Raw genomic sequence first — 8,529 nt, forward strand, 5'->3', positions numbered from 1 at the left:
TTATTTCCAATAGGAAGTTTTACTACTTTCTCGTTGGTAGAAAATCCGTTTTGAAAGATTTAATCTCTTACATAGATTTCTTTAGTTTTGAGATTTCTTTTTCTCAACTATGAAATTGATTTGAAAGTTGTTCTTAAAAACAAAAGTTCGTCCCTTTGTCCTTGTTTTTCCATAATTGGTAAAGTCTTTCTTAAAAACATGTTTTGTGATCTTTCTTTGGTTATAAAATGGATGTTGAGGGGTTTGATAAAGTTTCATGGTTGCATTCAAAATTCATCATCCTTGTTTCTGCATGAGTTTCATGAACCTTGCATGTTTTGATTCCTCGATTGTATCTTCCTTTTTCTTCCTTTGATTTTGTTTGATGCATGAACCTTGTTGCTTTTTTTAGCTAACCCTTACCTTAGAGGATTCATCGAATTATATATAAGTAGGATATTTTTGTGTTGATTAGGGAGTATGAGATGGTCTAGTCGAGAATACACACTCAACTGTGAGATGATGTCAAGCCCTTCTCTTGGCCAAATCAAGTTAGAAACTAGTAGGACTTTGATCCTTAACCCTTAGTACTAGATTTTGAAGTCAACTATGAGAAGATTCCATTAGTGGAGTGGTCTATGGAGTAAGCGTGTTGACCTTTCCTAGCAGCTAGTGGTAGGAGAGGTCAGAGCTTTAGGTGATGGCTAGAGTCTAGTAGTTTCTTAAGCTAAGATCTTATACTTTAGTAGGGATTATGATAAGAAGAGTTAGAATAGTGTTTTGGGGGTAAGACCCTATAGTATGACAAAGCTAGTGAAGATTAGAATGAGTAGAGTTATGAGCCCCATAGGAAAACCTATTACATCCTAGCATTCACCTTAATCTTCCTATGTTTTTTAGAAGAAAAAAAATGCTTTGAAATGTTTATTAGACATCTTATGGGCGTGTCATTTGAAAAACCTAGTGTAATAGAGCTTTGATGTTTAGATCATGTTGAAAGTTTTGACTTATCTATGTTTTCATGTAATTTGAAAACTCTTTTGAAAAATGGATCAAAATGTGGCTTATGTTTTTAAACTTGTTAAAAAGTTTAAGTTCAACTTTTTTGTGTTTTAAAAGCTCTCTTTTGAAAAATGGATATGCATGCTTGATGACAAAATAAGTTTTCATCTTCGTGAAGTTGTTTGATTCATGTTTTGGAAAAGAAAGATATTTGTGGTAAAAAAAAAATCATGGTTTTATGCAAAATGTTACACAATACTAGCAAGTGAGAAATTTGGTTAGAGACATTCTATCTAGGAAGGATTACAGTTGGGGAATTTGGGTGAATCACTCAACGAAAGATCACGCAGGAAAGATCAAGACTTACGAAAGACGAAGGAGTTTTGTGCTTGGAAAATGTTTATAGTATATCCTCACAAGCAAATTTTAAAGATGAAACTTTTTTTGTTAGGGAGTATTGTAACATTGTAATTTCTATAATGTTTGATTAAGAGTTTTAATTAGATTGTAAAAGTAACTAAATTTAATTTAAGTGTCTATAATTAATTATGAGATAATGGATTGTTATATTTATGCATATGTTATGTGTATGTCATGTTGTATGTATGTTTTGATGATTTTTAGAGTGTTTGGACCTTGAGTCATAAGAAAGGGGTGGGTGAATTTAATGAAGTGTGAGGTGTACAAAGAAGGAAGTTAGAGAGTCATAAACTCCTCACAAATCCTTTGTAAATATGAACCAAAACATAAACCCTTTCATTTCACTCTCTTCTTCTTCTCCAAGGCAACCCACCATTAGAGAGTATGAGACCTTGAATTTCCTTGACTTAAGGGACCTTGTAGGAATACTCTTTTTGAGTTTTGAGTCTAGTTTAGTGGTAAGGAACTCTCCTCCATATGGTTTGGGTTTGTTTGGAGATGATTTGGAAATCACGAGAGGCAATTCTACAGAATTTTGAAACTCCGCAGAGTTCACATCCAATGGCAAGTTTTGCGTCCAATGACAAGTTTCATGTTCAATCACCAGTTTTGCGTTTAATGACCAATTTTGCATCCAATGACCAGTTTTGATGTGGATGTGATTAATGTTTATTTTCCTTGCGTAAATTAATTATTTTGAAATCTTAATGAATTTATGATGATATGAGATGATGCTATTTTATGATTAAAGTTGACTTTATATTGAAATATGAGATTCACATTCATATAAGTTTTTGATAAGTTGTTGCAAGAATTCAAGGTGTTGGAATATCTTGCTAGGCTTACTGAACTATAGGAGGGTTCATGATTATGATAAGCAGAAGAATGATGAATTTATGATGTTATAACCTCTTATGGTATCGAGATTGGTGAATGAATTTATGATAACGTATGATTGTTGCTGATGATAATTTTGTTCGGAAAACCATTCGTGTGTGTGAAAAGTAGGTAACTATATCATTTGGGAAGATTTTCATTATTCTTAGAAAATGGTATACTTGAGAGAGTGAGTTCAATGCCAAAACTCCAACTCACTAAAGTGACCCAGGGGTCTTGCCTAGTGGGGTATCTTCCTGAGTATCACTTCTATGTTTTGACTTTGAATGACATGTCAAGGTGTTGAGAATTATTTCCCTTGAGGATTAGTGACCCTTTTAGTGAATATGGGATTGATTGTTGTAGAAATTATGTACTAACTTGGAGATTAATAAATTTATGATATTTGTTGCCAACATAAGGAAATATTATGCATTTATATAATTTCTACAAATTCAAGCTAAAAACAAAAAACATTTGTTAACTAAACTCAGGTACAAATGGAGATTTTAACTTGTATTGAAAAATGATGAGAAAAACAAAGCAGTAATAGCTTATCAGTTTTTTTCCGTCAAACTAACTAATCAATCATTTTATACAATCAAGCAGGCAAGTAGTACTGATTCCTTTCATTAAAAAACTCCTATCACAAAATAAAAGTTAAATAAAAATAACAATAATTAAAGGATGAAAAAACCTTAATGGTATTGAGGTCCATTATGTCAAATTTTGCCTTTTGTTGGATCACTCTTCGCATGTACTGAATTGCAAACTTCACATGCAATGACAAAAATGAAACAAAATCGGCATAACAATAAGTGTAAGAATTTATTCTTATAATAAGAACTGAAAAAGGTATCATTTGGCTCACTAAGTTATTTGACGAGTTTGAGATCTAAGCATATGCCAGATGAGTGGAGAAGGAGCACTTTGGTTCCTATACTTATGATTTGAGAACAAGGGGGATATTTAGAATTGTGTAAACTACACAGACACAAAAGCTATGATCCACACTATGTAATTAAGAGGGATTTCCCCCATAGTAAGGAGCTGTACTCCATTGTTTCTTATCAGTAAAAATCAGTTCTCATCAAGATACAAATTCAACAAAACAATTTTTGGTCATGATAACAAGTCATGAAGAAGAGCTATTAAATTTCAGACTGGATGGACAGGGAAGTTTAATGATATTAATATGTCATTTCCAATCAAACTTCTTTATATCATGTCACATATCATTGAGGCATGCTGGCATAGACTGAAAATAGTTCCGATAACCTCCATGAAAAAAGCAATAAAATATTGAGACTAAATATTCCAAATTTTTGATAAAATATTTCTATATAAAAGGTATTCTCATTTCCAGCCAAAAAGTAATATAATATACTTAGAGTGAACTTTGGCAGATGAACTTTATATGTATCTACAAGTTCCATCATCAAATCAACCAAATAAAAAAAAAGGATTGTCTAAAACCATCCCTACAATGGAAGGATCCTCGGCTCCATACATAAGGCTGCCAGTAATAAAATCATTAACTGTTCAGAAAAAAAAAACATATGCATCATCTAAAATGGTATGTTTGAATGGCTATGTAATCAGAGTACTTATATGGAGTGCACCTAAAAAGGAGAACCATTCGAATCAGAGGGAAACAAACATATACATGAGTTTTTTACACAAGAGGGGAGGGTACTTTCTACAAGTCTACACAAATATTGAACAACTAACTATTTTCCTAGTTCAATCACACACATGAATATATTATCACAAATCATTCACTCTCAGGATTAAAACAGTGTTATACACAATCTATTATTCAAGTATGATAATGTTCATTAATAAAAAAAATAAGGACTAAACAGGCTGATATGACCAAAAGCAAAAAGTAGGTGATGATGAAAACCTACCTAGTTACAGCTCCCATTGAGTGACTCCACAAGCCAATCAAAGAGACATTTCCATCATCCCGCAAATCGTTTACCACAACCTTCAGATCATCCTTCTGAAAATAGTCAACAATATCAAACAAACAATCATTTCATAATGAATAATGACAACAAAGCAAGTAGTAGTAATGTGTATGCAAACTTGGACTAATAATTTTGGATTGAGTTAACAAAAACAACAGCATTCAAGTTATTGAAGCTATCTTTAAATGAGGTTCACTAATGTGTATTGTGCCTAATCTAAATGCAAGACCACAGAAGGAAAGAATAGAACTTTGACAAGTCAAGTATCTCTTTCATTTAATGTCCTTCTCACATTTACTCGTATTAATTGTGGGAAAAAGACAGAGAAATCACTATTCCCCACGAGAGTGGATAAATGACACATCAATAAGGCTAAGCTATATCAATAATGAAACAATAAAATATGATATTTTTAAAAATTTATTGAGAAAGCACTTACTTTATTCCAGCCTAGAGTGACATGCTCCCCTCTAGAAATTCCAGAACCCAAAAAATCCAGAGCAAAAACCATAATGTTTGAGGGAAGTAAAATTATAGCAGCTTCACTAGCATTAGCCCTACATCCGTTGTTATACAAACATTTCACCCAGTTAGTACAACCCTATAAAATTGAAATCTATAAACTATGCAACACCATACATGCACTATGGTGCACCATGAAAAATAAAAAGGAAAGAAGAGAGTCTAAGGTGATGCTTGGTTTGAGTGTTTTCTGTTTTCATTTTCAAAGAAAACAAAAAATAAAAGTGACAATGTGTTTCTTTAAAATTTAGAAAGCATTTTCTCTGAAAATATTTTCAAAAATAGGCCCAAAACTAAAAACAACAAATCAAGAAAAAGTGGAAACATGGTGGCACCTTAGAGTAATTTCTTCTGGATACATGTTTTCTAAATCTTGAAAAACAGAAAATGAAAATAGAAAAAGAAAACAAAAAAATAAACACTCAAACCAAGCGCCACCTAAAATTTTCAAAAGAAAACTTGAGTTTCAGTGGAACTGTTTCAAACAATAGCCTACTTGCTAACATAAAAAAAGAAACATCCCACAATCACTTGTTTCCATGACAACATATTACGCACGTAAAGTTAATGGCCTTGCACCAGTTTTACAAGTTCATAATCTTCATTGAAGTTAATGGTGGCCCGCCTAATGGATCTACCTTTTAACATTAATGTTGTCTAATGATGGTGATCACTTAGGAATTCAATTAAAAAATATTAAGAAGAAGAAGACAATGAAGACAATGATTGGACATTTAGATTCATAAATTTGTTACGGATACACTATAGAATAAGATAAATTCATCTTCAAATGCATTTCCACATAGCCAATGCTCAAAATAATTTTGCTAATGCACTAAATTATACTTTTTAAAACTTACCTCTACATCCTTCTGTTGATACCATTTCCCTTTCAACATGAACTCCTGATCCAATAAATCACTTTTGGGGCCATATTCAGCTCTGCATCCAAAATAAAAGATATGATCACAATAATTTAAAGTTGAAGTTAAATTTGAAACAAAAATAGTGCAAATAAATCGGCTAGGCATGTACTGTTGTGCATGATTCAAGACAATTCATCTTAAGGCCATAATTACAGATAGATGACTTGAAGTGCAAGTTTGTTTGTAGCTATTATGTGACAAGCATACTGCATAAAACTGTATAGCAAGCATAATGTTATCTCAAGGCCTATATTGCATCTGAGCTTTCTACCAATACCTCAAAATTTGAAGGATGTGTGCCTTTTCACTATAACTATTGAGCATACATATATTATTCAAAGCAATGCATCCATTCATTTTCTATTTCTTTTTCTAGGAAGCATAAATTTTATAGATTCCACTTTTAGAATAAAAGAAAATCAAAAAGCAATAAGAAATTTAATAGTAGGCATAAATAAGCAGTCAACAACTAATATGTGTTAAGATAAGTAAGAGTTCAAATGTTTATCTAAGAGTCGTTATCGTATTAATACCATGTAAAGTTACATGACAGATGCATCCATTTCTTAAGAACACAAAAAAAGGATTGATTACAAATAAGAAGTGTTTAAATAAGACTTTTTTTAGCTGGAAGAATGAAAATCTAACACCCGAATATGAGGTGACAAAGAACTTCCCCAAGGTAGCTTAAAAATAGATCTCAAATTTCCAACCAAATAAACAGTACGCGAAATTAACATGATGTGATAGCTCCAAAAAACATGCTTTTGGAAAAGAGGCTAAGGAAGTGAAATTTTGAATCTACTAGCATCTCTGTTCTAGTTTTCCCCTTTTGAAAAAGAGGAACTGAGGAGGAGATTGACAACAAAACTAAAATTCAATTGTGCCAACCCAAGCTGAGTTAGGGCTTTGCAAAGGCTAAAAATCAAAAATTTAAATTGAATTCCATCACGATCCAACTGAACAACACCAAGCAAAAGCAAATACCCATTTGGGAATTTTGGAAAAAGAAAAATAATATTTTGATTCAAAAAGGTGTTTCAAGGAAAAGGATGCGAGAGTTGGAAGGAGAAAAAATGATCCCTTGGTGGCTGGATGATGAAGTTAACAAGCTGTTCCATAGATTCAAACGATCAAGGCGATGATGTGTTTAAGCTCTTTAAGCAAATATGCCTTTCAACACATTAATTATATTATATTTTATGTATATTTGCAAGGGAAAAAAGAAGATGAATAAAGGGGGGGGGGGATAAAAAGAGTGGGAAAAGGAGGAGGTTGATGACAAATTTTATCAGACAAAGAAGTAAAGAAGATAAAACATGGGGAGAAGGAGAGAGGCCTTTGGTTCCATGGCTTGTGGTGGGTCTGAGATCCCACAAGACAAGATGGTTCTTCGTGGCTCCAGTGACAAGAATTTACTCTTTCCCCATCATGGAATTCCCAAGCGCAATAGCGTTGGCCTTAACTTGCTTGGCGTAGGCCTTAAACCCGAGCGATGGGGCCTGCTTCAGCGCCATGACAAGAGCCTGATCGGGTGATTATGGGGCTCACCCTACAGTGAAGGGAACACCGCAAAGTTAATGTTGTCCTCGAAATCATAAACCATGTTCTTCGGCTGCCTTTTCTTTGGCGGCTTCAGGCCCTTCCGGTAAAAAATCATCCTAGCTCGTGGACCCCACAAGCTCTTATGCGTGGTGGTGGTCACAATGTCACAATACTCAAAGGGGTTGTTCACTTCCTGTGCAGCCACAAGGTCGCTAGTGTGTGCCATGTCACAAAGAAGCAATGCCCCGCACTTATCCGCAATTTCCCTGAAGCATTTGTAGTCCCAATCGCGAGGGTAAGCACTGCCACTGTAGATTATCAATTTGGGCCTGAAGTCTAGGGCATTTTCCTCCAAGCGGTCATAGTCGATGTAGTCGATGGTGGAGTTTACTTTGTAAGGGAGGCTCTCGAAGTAAATGGAGGTGGCAGAGATCTTCTTGCCGTTGGAGGTGTCGTAGGGGTTGAAGACGACGGTGTAGGCGGCAAAGTTGGTAGGGGAGCCATTTTTGTACAAAATGGAGATTTAGGGTTTATAAGGGTGTCGGAGAAGAAGGAGAGGTCGGCGCGACAGAGGGAGGTGATGAGGGAAATGGGATGCCATGGTTGGTGACGTGGAAGGTGCCCTAGTGACGACAGAGGACGAAGAGAGGGAGTCAGGGTGTCACAGAGGGAGAGAGAGAAATGATGAGAGACGAGACGGAGACTGAGAAAAAAAAGAGGGAAAAATAAAAATTAAAACTGTTAACTTCTAAGACGGTTTTATGAAAATTGTCCTGGAATGACAACTATTCTAAAACGGTTTTCTTGAAACCGTTGTAAAACAACACTTTCTAAGACGGTTTTATGAAAATCGTATTCGTTAAACAATCTTATATTTACAAAATTGCCACCGCGTGACATTCTAAGATGGTTTCACATAACTGTGAATCATGCAGGTTTTGATGATGCCAAAAAGAATTTACTTGATAATGATTGTCATCATTAAAAAGGGGGAGAATGTAAATATATGTATACAGGTTTTTGATGATGTCAAAGTATAAGCAAACAAGATTGCTTCAAGAAACATTCAAGGTTAAGCAAATAGAGATTGCTTCAAGATTAATTCAAGGTCAAGCAAACAAGATCAAGAAAAAGATAAGGCCTTAGTTTATTTGTTTAAAGAATCTCATTGGTTGATTAGTTTTTGCCTCAAACAATTATTTTCAACAACTCAAGGCACTAATAATCGATTACCATGTATCGTAATCAATTACCAGAGACAAGACTGCAAATGGACTTTTCAAAAG

The 8,529-nt window shown here is 34.2% G+C and overlaps 1 pseudogene; it reads right to left on the reverse strand.

Moving 5' to 3' along the window:
• Window positions 1–3,841: 3,841 nt before the first annotated feature.
• On the reverse strand, window positions 3,842–7,730 carry LOC114396904 (annotated as a pseudogene).
• Window positions 7,731–8,529: the final 799 nt, after the last annotated feature.

The sequence above is a fragment of the Glycine soja genome, chromosome 18 (assembly GCF_004193775.1).
Source record: "Glycine soja cultivar W05 chromosome 18, ASM419377v2, whole genome shotgun sequence".
NCBI lineage: Eukaryota > Viridiplantae > Streptophyta > Magnoliopsida > Fabales > Fabaceae > Glycine > Glycine soja.